Genomic DNA, 8,300 nt, shown 5'->3' with positions numbered 1-8,300 from the left:
ACTAACCTTAGAGACCCTTCCTTTGGACATTTTTGTACAAGTACGAATAAAACCCGGTACGTTAAAGTCACTGTTTTCGAAGGGTTTTCGTCACCCAAATCTAATCCTAATCCGAATTTTGTCCCTGGTCTTAATCCTTATTTTGCTTTTTGCACTTTTTTTTTGAGATGGGGTCTCACTCTGTTGCCCAGGCTGGAGTGCAGTGGCACAATCTTGGCTCACTGCCATCTCCATCACCTGGGCTCAAGCCATCTTTCCACCTCAGCCTCCTGAGTAGCTGGGACTACAGGCACATGCCACCATGCCCGGCTAATTTTTGTAATTTTTGTAGAGACGGGGGTCTCCCGATATTGCCCAGGCTGGTCTCAAACTCCTGAGCTCAAGCTATGTGCGTGCCTGGGCCTCTCAAAGTGCTGGGGTTACAAGTGGGAGCCACTGCACCTGGCCTTAATCTTTGTTTTGATACATACTTAACATCTTGTTAAAGTCTAGGTATTTCAGTTTCAGCTGATAATCAATGCTGGTTGATAATCATGTTACATTTATTCCTCAGTTGATAATCATGTTGCAGTGGATAATCATGTTTCATTTATTCCTCTGAACATGACCTTGAAAGGTTTGCAGATAAAGGTGCATGGAAGAATCCCAAACTTACAGATTCCCAAATGTGTGATTAGGCAAGATAACAAGATGGACATTGAGAGTGGGAGGCCTCATTCAGTTTCTTGCATCCATTCTGTTCACAACATGTAGAAATATGTACTTCTATCCCATAAAGGGTTTAATGAGAACCCAGGCAAAAATAATGGTTACTATAAATAAAATTCAAGAGTGAAGGCAAGGAAAAAAATATGAGTCAGGGCCAGGAAAAAGTAAAAATGGATAGAGGGACAGATAGGTGAGTTCCAAAGTAGTGTGTATCCACAGAATCAACTGTGGTATGGGAAAAAACATGCTTATACTAGAATGTTTAGGTATGTTTAGCCAGAGTCACTCTTCATCCTAAAAGGAGAGGCATGAAGATTTAGTCATATTTAACATGGAGACTGGCATATGCTTCACTCTACCAGCCCACGACACCAAGGGAAGCCACAGGGCCCTGAGGAACGCGGGACAGGAGCTCCACACCACAGGGAGGCGGGTAGGGCCACCTCCCTGGTTTGGCTGCTCTTGGCAGGCTGTGGTATCCTGCAGTACACTCATGCTTGTCATCTCACTCATAGCCAAAGCAAAAATCTTTACGATGGTCTGTGAGGCCCAGCGGGATCTGGCCTTGCGTGAAGTCTCTGAGCTCCTCTCCGACTCCTCTTGTTCATTTCTCTCCAGCCACTCGGGGTTCCTTGTTCCTTGCACAAGCCAGGCACACTCCTGCGCCAGGGCTTTTCCACTGGGTGTTGACTCTGCCTGCAACGCTCTTCCCCTAGATAACTGTCTAGCTGGCTCCGTCACTTCCTTTGGGTCTTGATTTAATGTCACCTGTGTCCGGTTCCATGGGTTTGCAGCTTATACGCTTCATGTTTATGTGAATCCTCACAGAAGGAGGATAGCGGCTGAAACTTACTTCTGCACAGAAACTGCTTCTTTTACTTCACATGCTAGCATTATATTCAAGCAAATAAGGAAATAGCAAAGCTGGTGCTTCTCCTACTACTCAGACAAGTTCTTTGTTAGCCTCATTAGAAGTAAACGCAATGACAGTCCAATCTAGCTGGGTGTGAAAGAAGAAATTAAAACAATTTGAAATTATTAGAAGACGCTTTTTTTTTTTTTGAGATAGTTTCACTCTTGTTGCCCAGGCTGGAGTGCAATGGCACGATCTCGGCTCACTGCAACCCCCGCCTCCCGGGTTCAAACGATTCTCCTACCTCAGCCTCCCGAGTAGTTGGGACTACAGGCATCTGCCACCACGCCCGGCTAATTTTTGTATTTTTAGTACAGACAGGGTTTCGCCATGTTGGCCAGGCTGGTCTCGAACTCCTGACCTCAGGTGATCCACCCACCTCGGCCTCCCAAAGTGCTGGGATTACAGGCGTGAGCCACCATGCCCGGCCCCTAGAAGACCCTTTGAAATATGGATTTATATCCTCAGTCATTGACAACAAGCCTTGGCCTCTATTACACTTTAAAATATCGGGTAATAATAGACGCACATATATTTTATTTATTTATTTATTTAGGTACAAGGTCTCATTCTACAGTAGCACAATCATAGCTCATTGCAGCCTCAACCTCTCAGGCTCAAGTGATGCTCCCTCCTCAGCCTCTCAAATAGCTGAGACTACAGGCATGTGCCACCATGCCCAGCTAATTTTTAATTTTTTTTGTAGAGATGGGATCTTGTTATGTTACCCAGGCTGGTGTCAAACTCCTGGATGTGAGGGATCCGCCTGCTTTAGCCTCCTAAAGTGCCGCCATTACAGGCATGAGCCACCATGCCTGGCCATGTATATGATTTATAAATAAGTAAATAAATATACATCTAGTAGGGAGTTGTCCTTAAATTTTTCCCTGTGGGGATGGTGAGATTAAAAAGTGGTTTTGAGATGAATGGTATAGGTGATCAAGACCTCTGCTATATTTGAATTTTGAGTTTGTGAGCTACCTAAAAGCTTTAAAAAATGAGAGAGAGAGAGAGAGAGAGAGAGAGAGAGGCAGGGCGTGGTGGCTCTTGCCTGTAATCCCAGCACTTTAGGAGGCCAAGGTGGGCGGATCATGAGGTCATGAGTTCGAGACCAGCCTGGCCAATATGGTGAAACCCCATCTCTACTAAAAATACAAAAATTAGCTGGGCATGGTGGTGCAAGTCTGTAGTCCCAGCTACTCAGGAGGCTGAGGCAGAAGAATCACTTGAACCCGGGAGGCAGAGGTTGCAGTGAGCCGAGATCGCGCCACTGCACTCCAGCCTGGGCGACAGAGTGAGACTCCATTTCAAAAAAAAAAAAAAGAGAAATGAACAATTAGGACATAATTTTCGTGCTCAGGAATGACAAAACAGACCATACTGTTTCTTCAAGGGAAGTAAAGCTCGTCTCAGCTTTCAATTAAAAAAAAAAAGAAGAAGAAATTTTTTAATGGGGTCTTTCCTGTGGGACCTGGGTGATACAGTGGACAATATCCTCAACATTTTTCCCACAGCAGATGCTGTGAGTTTCATTTGACTGCTTCTCAAAGGACTTTCGAGCGTTCTGTAATTGTTGGCTGTTATTACTGTAAATGCTGTGTAAGTGATTGGGATCTGTGTAGTGCTAGGTCCATTCCACAACCAAACAGCTTAGTTTTCAATTTACCCTGTAACTATCAACTGGTGGTTGGATGCTTGGCTGATCATTCTTCACCCTTTGCCTGGCACAGGCATTAGCTTGGGTGCTTCCCCTTTCTTGTGCTCTGATTTCCTTAAATCTGTGCAAAATGCTTGTCATAGTATTGCCTGACAATATATATCAGTCCATATTTTTCTTTATGAATGTTTATTCCACAATTTGATTTACATCGTTGAAGCAGCAACCTTGTTATTTGTTTTCACTGTATTCTCCTGAGACTCCCAGCCGGGTCCCAATCTTCTGACCTTGTGGACCTCTTCACTGAATGAAGTTTTCTCTAAAGCTGCCTAAGCTGAGAGTTTCCTGCCTAACTGAAAACTTGCAACGTTGAAGCAAAGAGCTGCTCCTGTGGGTTATACTTTGGGGCATTTCTTCCAGCTCAGATGGGAAATTTGAGACACATTTGTGTAATGTTTTAGGAATTTCCCCCCTGCTCTCCCTACCACAGTACCCATCAGGTTCTTCCTATGCAACAATTATATGCACTGGCTTTCGAAAAGAGCCCCCAGGATGGGCCCTCTGGTGGAGGGGAGGGGGCCCCATCTTCACGGATGCAGTCAGACATGCTAGTGCTTGTGGCCCAGTTGAGACATCTGGGACCTCATTAAGAACGAGGCCTAAGGAAGATGCCAAAGGGCTTTTAAAAGATATAAATATCTGAAACCACAAAAAACCTTCTGCTCTATATCCACACCAGGTGAAACCAGGGCTCACCTTTCGCTGACACTCACTGATGTAGCTGCATTGGTTGTCTGGATGTGGAAATCCATCCATGTGCGCCAGTACATGGCCACTGCCCCAGACCTGCTTCCCGTGTGCTCTCTCTCACCCCAGCTGCTCCGGATGCCACAGGAAGCCTCCATTCTTTCCCCACGATCCAGAACCTTACCCCTGGATTAAAGTAGATAGTATGGCTGACTTTTGCATGGCCTCCCTATGCTGTGGGCCTGCGGCCTCATGTGTCTCCCCTCTCAGAGTATCTTTCCTGCTTGCCCCCCACATCCTTGATTCCTTTGGGGCTTCACTGTCTCTGCTGGAGAGTGCTTTTGCCACTCACAGAAATGACCTGGGGCAAGTCCTCTGGCCTCAGATCATCCACTGCCAAATGGAGTTGCTGTGTGAAGTTAAAGAAGAAAATGACTGAGGCCCTGGGCTTAGCATATGGGAACCCCATAGGAAGGTGAGCTCCCTCCTCTTCCTTCTCCTCTTCCTTTCCCTTCCCCCACTCTCTTTCTCACTATCATCTTCATGATCATCCTGCAACCTGGGACCCAGTGGTGCTCTCAGCCACTGTTTGCCAAGCTCCATTAGGGCGGGAGAAGTGAATTAAAGGGCTGGTAGTGCTCAAGTGTGTTCAGGAAGGGTCGAGAGGGGCAGGTGAGAACTTTTATTCTTCCTGCTCCAACCTATCCACTTCTTGAGTCTTGGGGCATGTTCAGGAGAATGAGGGCGTGTTCCAAATTCCCCAGTGACTTCCGGGAAACCTTTCTAGTCTTTTTATCCTGTAAAAGATAGCTTCCTACACGCCTTCCCTTGCTTCTAAACACTTCTTTTGAAGCACAGTAGTGAATAAATGAAGGAAGCTCCCTGCTGGGCCTTCTCTATGCTCTCCTACCCCCTTACTTGTCTGTGTCTTGTAATTGTTATCTTTTCTGGCAAGTCTCATTTCAGAGGCTTTGTTAGGTGCTCTGACAGTGGTTCCCAAACTGGTCTGCACATCGGAATCACCTGGGTAGCTTAAGCAAGTGCAGATGCCTGGTTCCCACGCTCAGAGGTTCTGACTTGATGGGTGTGGGGTGCTGTCTGGGCAGCAGGAGCTTTCAAAGCTCCCCAGGTGATTCTAAATGTGTGGCTGAGTCTAGAACCATGGTCACAGCAACCTAACGCCAGGGGGGCACCAGGACACTGGAGAGATTCTTGCTGAGTCTTTTGGTGTGGGTGGGCTGTGGACCGACGAATGAATGGTTTCACTTAATAAATTGTTATTTACTGCCTGTTTATCATTTCCTGAAGGCAGTGGTTCTCAAACTTTAAAGCATGTAAGAACTCCCTGAAAGGCTTCTGTAAACCCAGGTTACTGAGTCCCACACCCAGATTTTCTGGTTTAACAGGTTTGAGGTAGTACATTTGTAACCAGTTCCCTGGAAATGTTGTTGCTGTGGGCCCAAGGGCCACACTTTGAGAACCACCGCCTTAAAGCGGTGTTTCTCAACCCTCCCTGGGCACTTGTTAATAACCCAAGATTCTTGGGTCCCACTCTAACCTGCTGAATTGGCCTCTTCAGGGAAGGTGCCTGGACTGTCTGGTCACCAGGCATCTTTCGGTTCTTATTGTTAGGGGGCCTGGAACCAATACCTTAAAACAATACCAAGTGAGGAACCAGACACACAAGCCTAGGTTAGAAAAACAAATGTTCACATTTAGAGTTGACAGTGGTTTAGATGGTAATTAAAAGGAAGAAAAGCTCCCCCCAACACCCCTAGTGATATTGGGCCTGCAGGTCTGTGTTGAGCTTCAGACATAGGTCTCTGTTCCTCAGGATGGCACTTGGTAGAGTTGTCAGGAATAGGCCTACTTTAAACGATACCAAGTGAAATTTAGAAGATGAGGGGGTAAAACTGATTACCATGCTTGGAAACACTTGGTGATACAAGATAAAAATAAGTACATGTCCAAATCCAGGATGATAGTTCACATAACTCCTAACAGAGATATCATTTGTCAGATTGCTTATGCCTGTATGCAAGGGGATATGAATGTCTGTGCAGCTTATGTACACAAAGTACCAAAATATGGTGTGAAGGCTGGCCTGACAAATCATGCTTTAGCACGTCGTCCTGGCCTGCAGGCTTCTTAACACGTTTGGCATGGATGCCATCTAGGAAGGCCAAGAGGAGGTGACCGGAGATGAATACGATGTGGAGAGCATTGATGGTCAGCCTGACGCCCTCACCTCCAATTTGATGCAGGCCTTGCCAGAACCGCCACTGACAATAAAGTTTTTGGGGCCCTGGAAGCTGTGGATGGAGGCTTGTGTATCCCACAAAGTACCAAACAATTCCCTGGATATGATTCTGAAAGCAAGGAATTTAATGCACAAGTGCATTAGAAGCACATCACAGGCCAGAATGTTGCAGATTATATGCATCAGCTAATAGAAAATGAAGATGCTTACAGGAAACGGTTCTCACAATATGTAAAGAACTGCATAACTCCAGACTTGGTGGAGGAGAGATATAAGAAAGCTCATGCTGCTGTGGGAGAGAATTCACTCTATGAGAAGCCCAAGAAAGAGGCTAAAAAGAAGAGGTGGGACCTGTCTCCCAAACTGTCGCCTGCCCAGAAGAATGATCAGGTAGCTCAAAAGCAGGCAGGCTTCCTTAGAGCTCAGGAGCTCTGAGGTCTGCTGAGTGTTAAACTTAACAATTTTCTATGAGGATTTTTCAGATAAGACAATAAACACATTGATGAAGCAGAGAAAAACAAAAGGCTAAAGTGAATATATTAGTAGAGCAATGCTGAAAGTGTTCTTTCCTCATATCGTAGGACTTTCCCTTCTTTTCATCCCAAACTCAAGCTCTAGACATTACTATTGGGTCTTCCAGTGGATGGCATGAAATGAGTTAGGCAAAGCAATAAATCTCTTGCTGAATACTGGCCAGTATTGTAGGCCTTTAAAAAAATAGAATATAATTGATCTCAACTTATTTTTGAACCCTATTCAACAAATGATTTGGAGGCTGGGGAAGAATTTATATTTGAAAGCTAAAGACATATACCTCAATATTTTCTGGTTTAAAGCTGTTAGCTCAGGCACTTATTGGTCAATGTTCAATCTTTGGGAGTTTCTCCCTCTTCCACCTTCTTCTAGTCAAGCTGGTTTCTGGAATAGGGAATGCTTAGGTGTCTAATGTGCCAAGGGAGAGGGGATAGCTGGTCCCTAATTCTGAGGGTCACCTGCCAGTGGTCTTGATGGCCCTGGCCACATTGCTCTGATTATTCCAGCAGCCCTCAGGCCTGCAGGTGATTTTTCTCCTGGGTTGAAAAGTCTTGTGCTAGGCTGACAATAAGTCTGTTTCTTAGACCTTCAAATAGATGCTTTCTAAGCCCTGCAGGAAATGTTTGCTAATGGAGAGGTGGGAATCTGTATACACATTGGTAGATGTCTATGAATTTTCTTGGGCTTGGGAATTTAGATGACTTTCACTGTATTACAGAACCTGCTTTTTAGTGATTGACCAGGGACAGAATGCAGGTCACTGGCTTCCTGGAGCAGGATTTGGGATGCTGGCTCATCTCCTTTCTCTGTCCCCATCCTATGCCTGGCCGTAACTCCATGCCACCTCTACATGGGATTTCTTTCTATCTCCATATGCTGATCTTAGCTTCTCCAGATCCAAAAGACAATTTGTTACAGGAAGAACCAACAGAGTTGAGCCAAAATCTGCTGTCTTTAGACTCATGTCTGACATACACCTCAATTCCTAAAGACTAGAAATGCCAACCCATGTAGAAAGCATTCTGTTCATGTATGCATTTGCGCATCATGTATTTATGGAGCCTCTGCTGTGCCTTGGCATTGTGCCAGGCATTGTGTGGGGTACTGCTGACCACAGAAAGGTCCCAGACATAGGCATGCAAAAATTAAGTTGTAATACCAGGCAGCCTTTGATTAAGATCAAAGTACTGATGCTCTAAGTAAGTGTTAGATAAGAATGTGACTGTGCACCGGAATAGTAAGAGAAGACTTCTTTGAAACAGTAGGTCTGGGTCAAGCCAAAGCTCAAGGAGGGGAATGAAGTTGACAAAGTTGTGAGACAACTGGATAAGACTCTACCCCCCACACTGATGAAGCAGTGGCCGTTGCGCTTAGTAGCCCACGAGTGCCCAGGGAAATGAAAGGCTGGGACAGGTGAATTCTAGTGAGTTGTTAGATGTCACACTCAGTTACAAACTGGAGGAGAAGATGATGTGGGGAAT

At 45.5% G+C, this 8,300-nt stretch overlaps 1 pseudogene; it reads left to right on the top strand.

Moving 5' to 3' along the window:
* Positions 1–5,848: 5,848 nt before the first annotated feature.
* On the top strand, positions 5,849–6,720 carry LOC129031570 (large ribosomal subunit protein uL18-like; annotated as a pseudogene).
* Positions 6,721–8,300: the final 1,580 nt, after the last annotated feature.

This window comes from Pongo pygmaeus, chromosome 11, assembly GCF_028885625.2.
Source record: "Pongo pygmaeus isolate AG05252 chromosome 11, NHGRI_mPonPyg2-v2.0_pri, whole genome shotgun sequence".
In the NCBI taxonomy this organism is placed as follows: Eukaryota; Metazoa; Chordata; class Mammalia; order Primates; family Hominidae; genus Pongo; species Pongo pygmaeus.
This window is presented reverse-complemented; position numbering and strand designations above follow the sequence as displayed.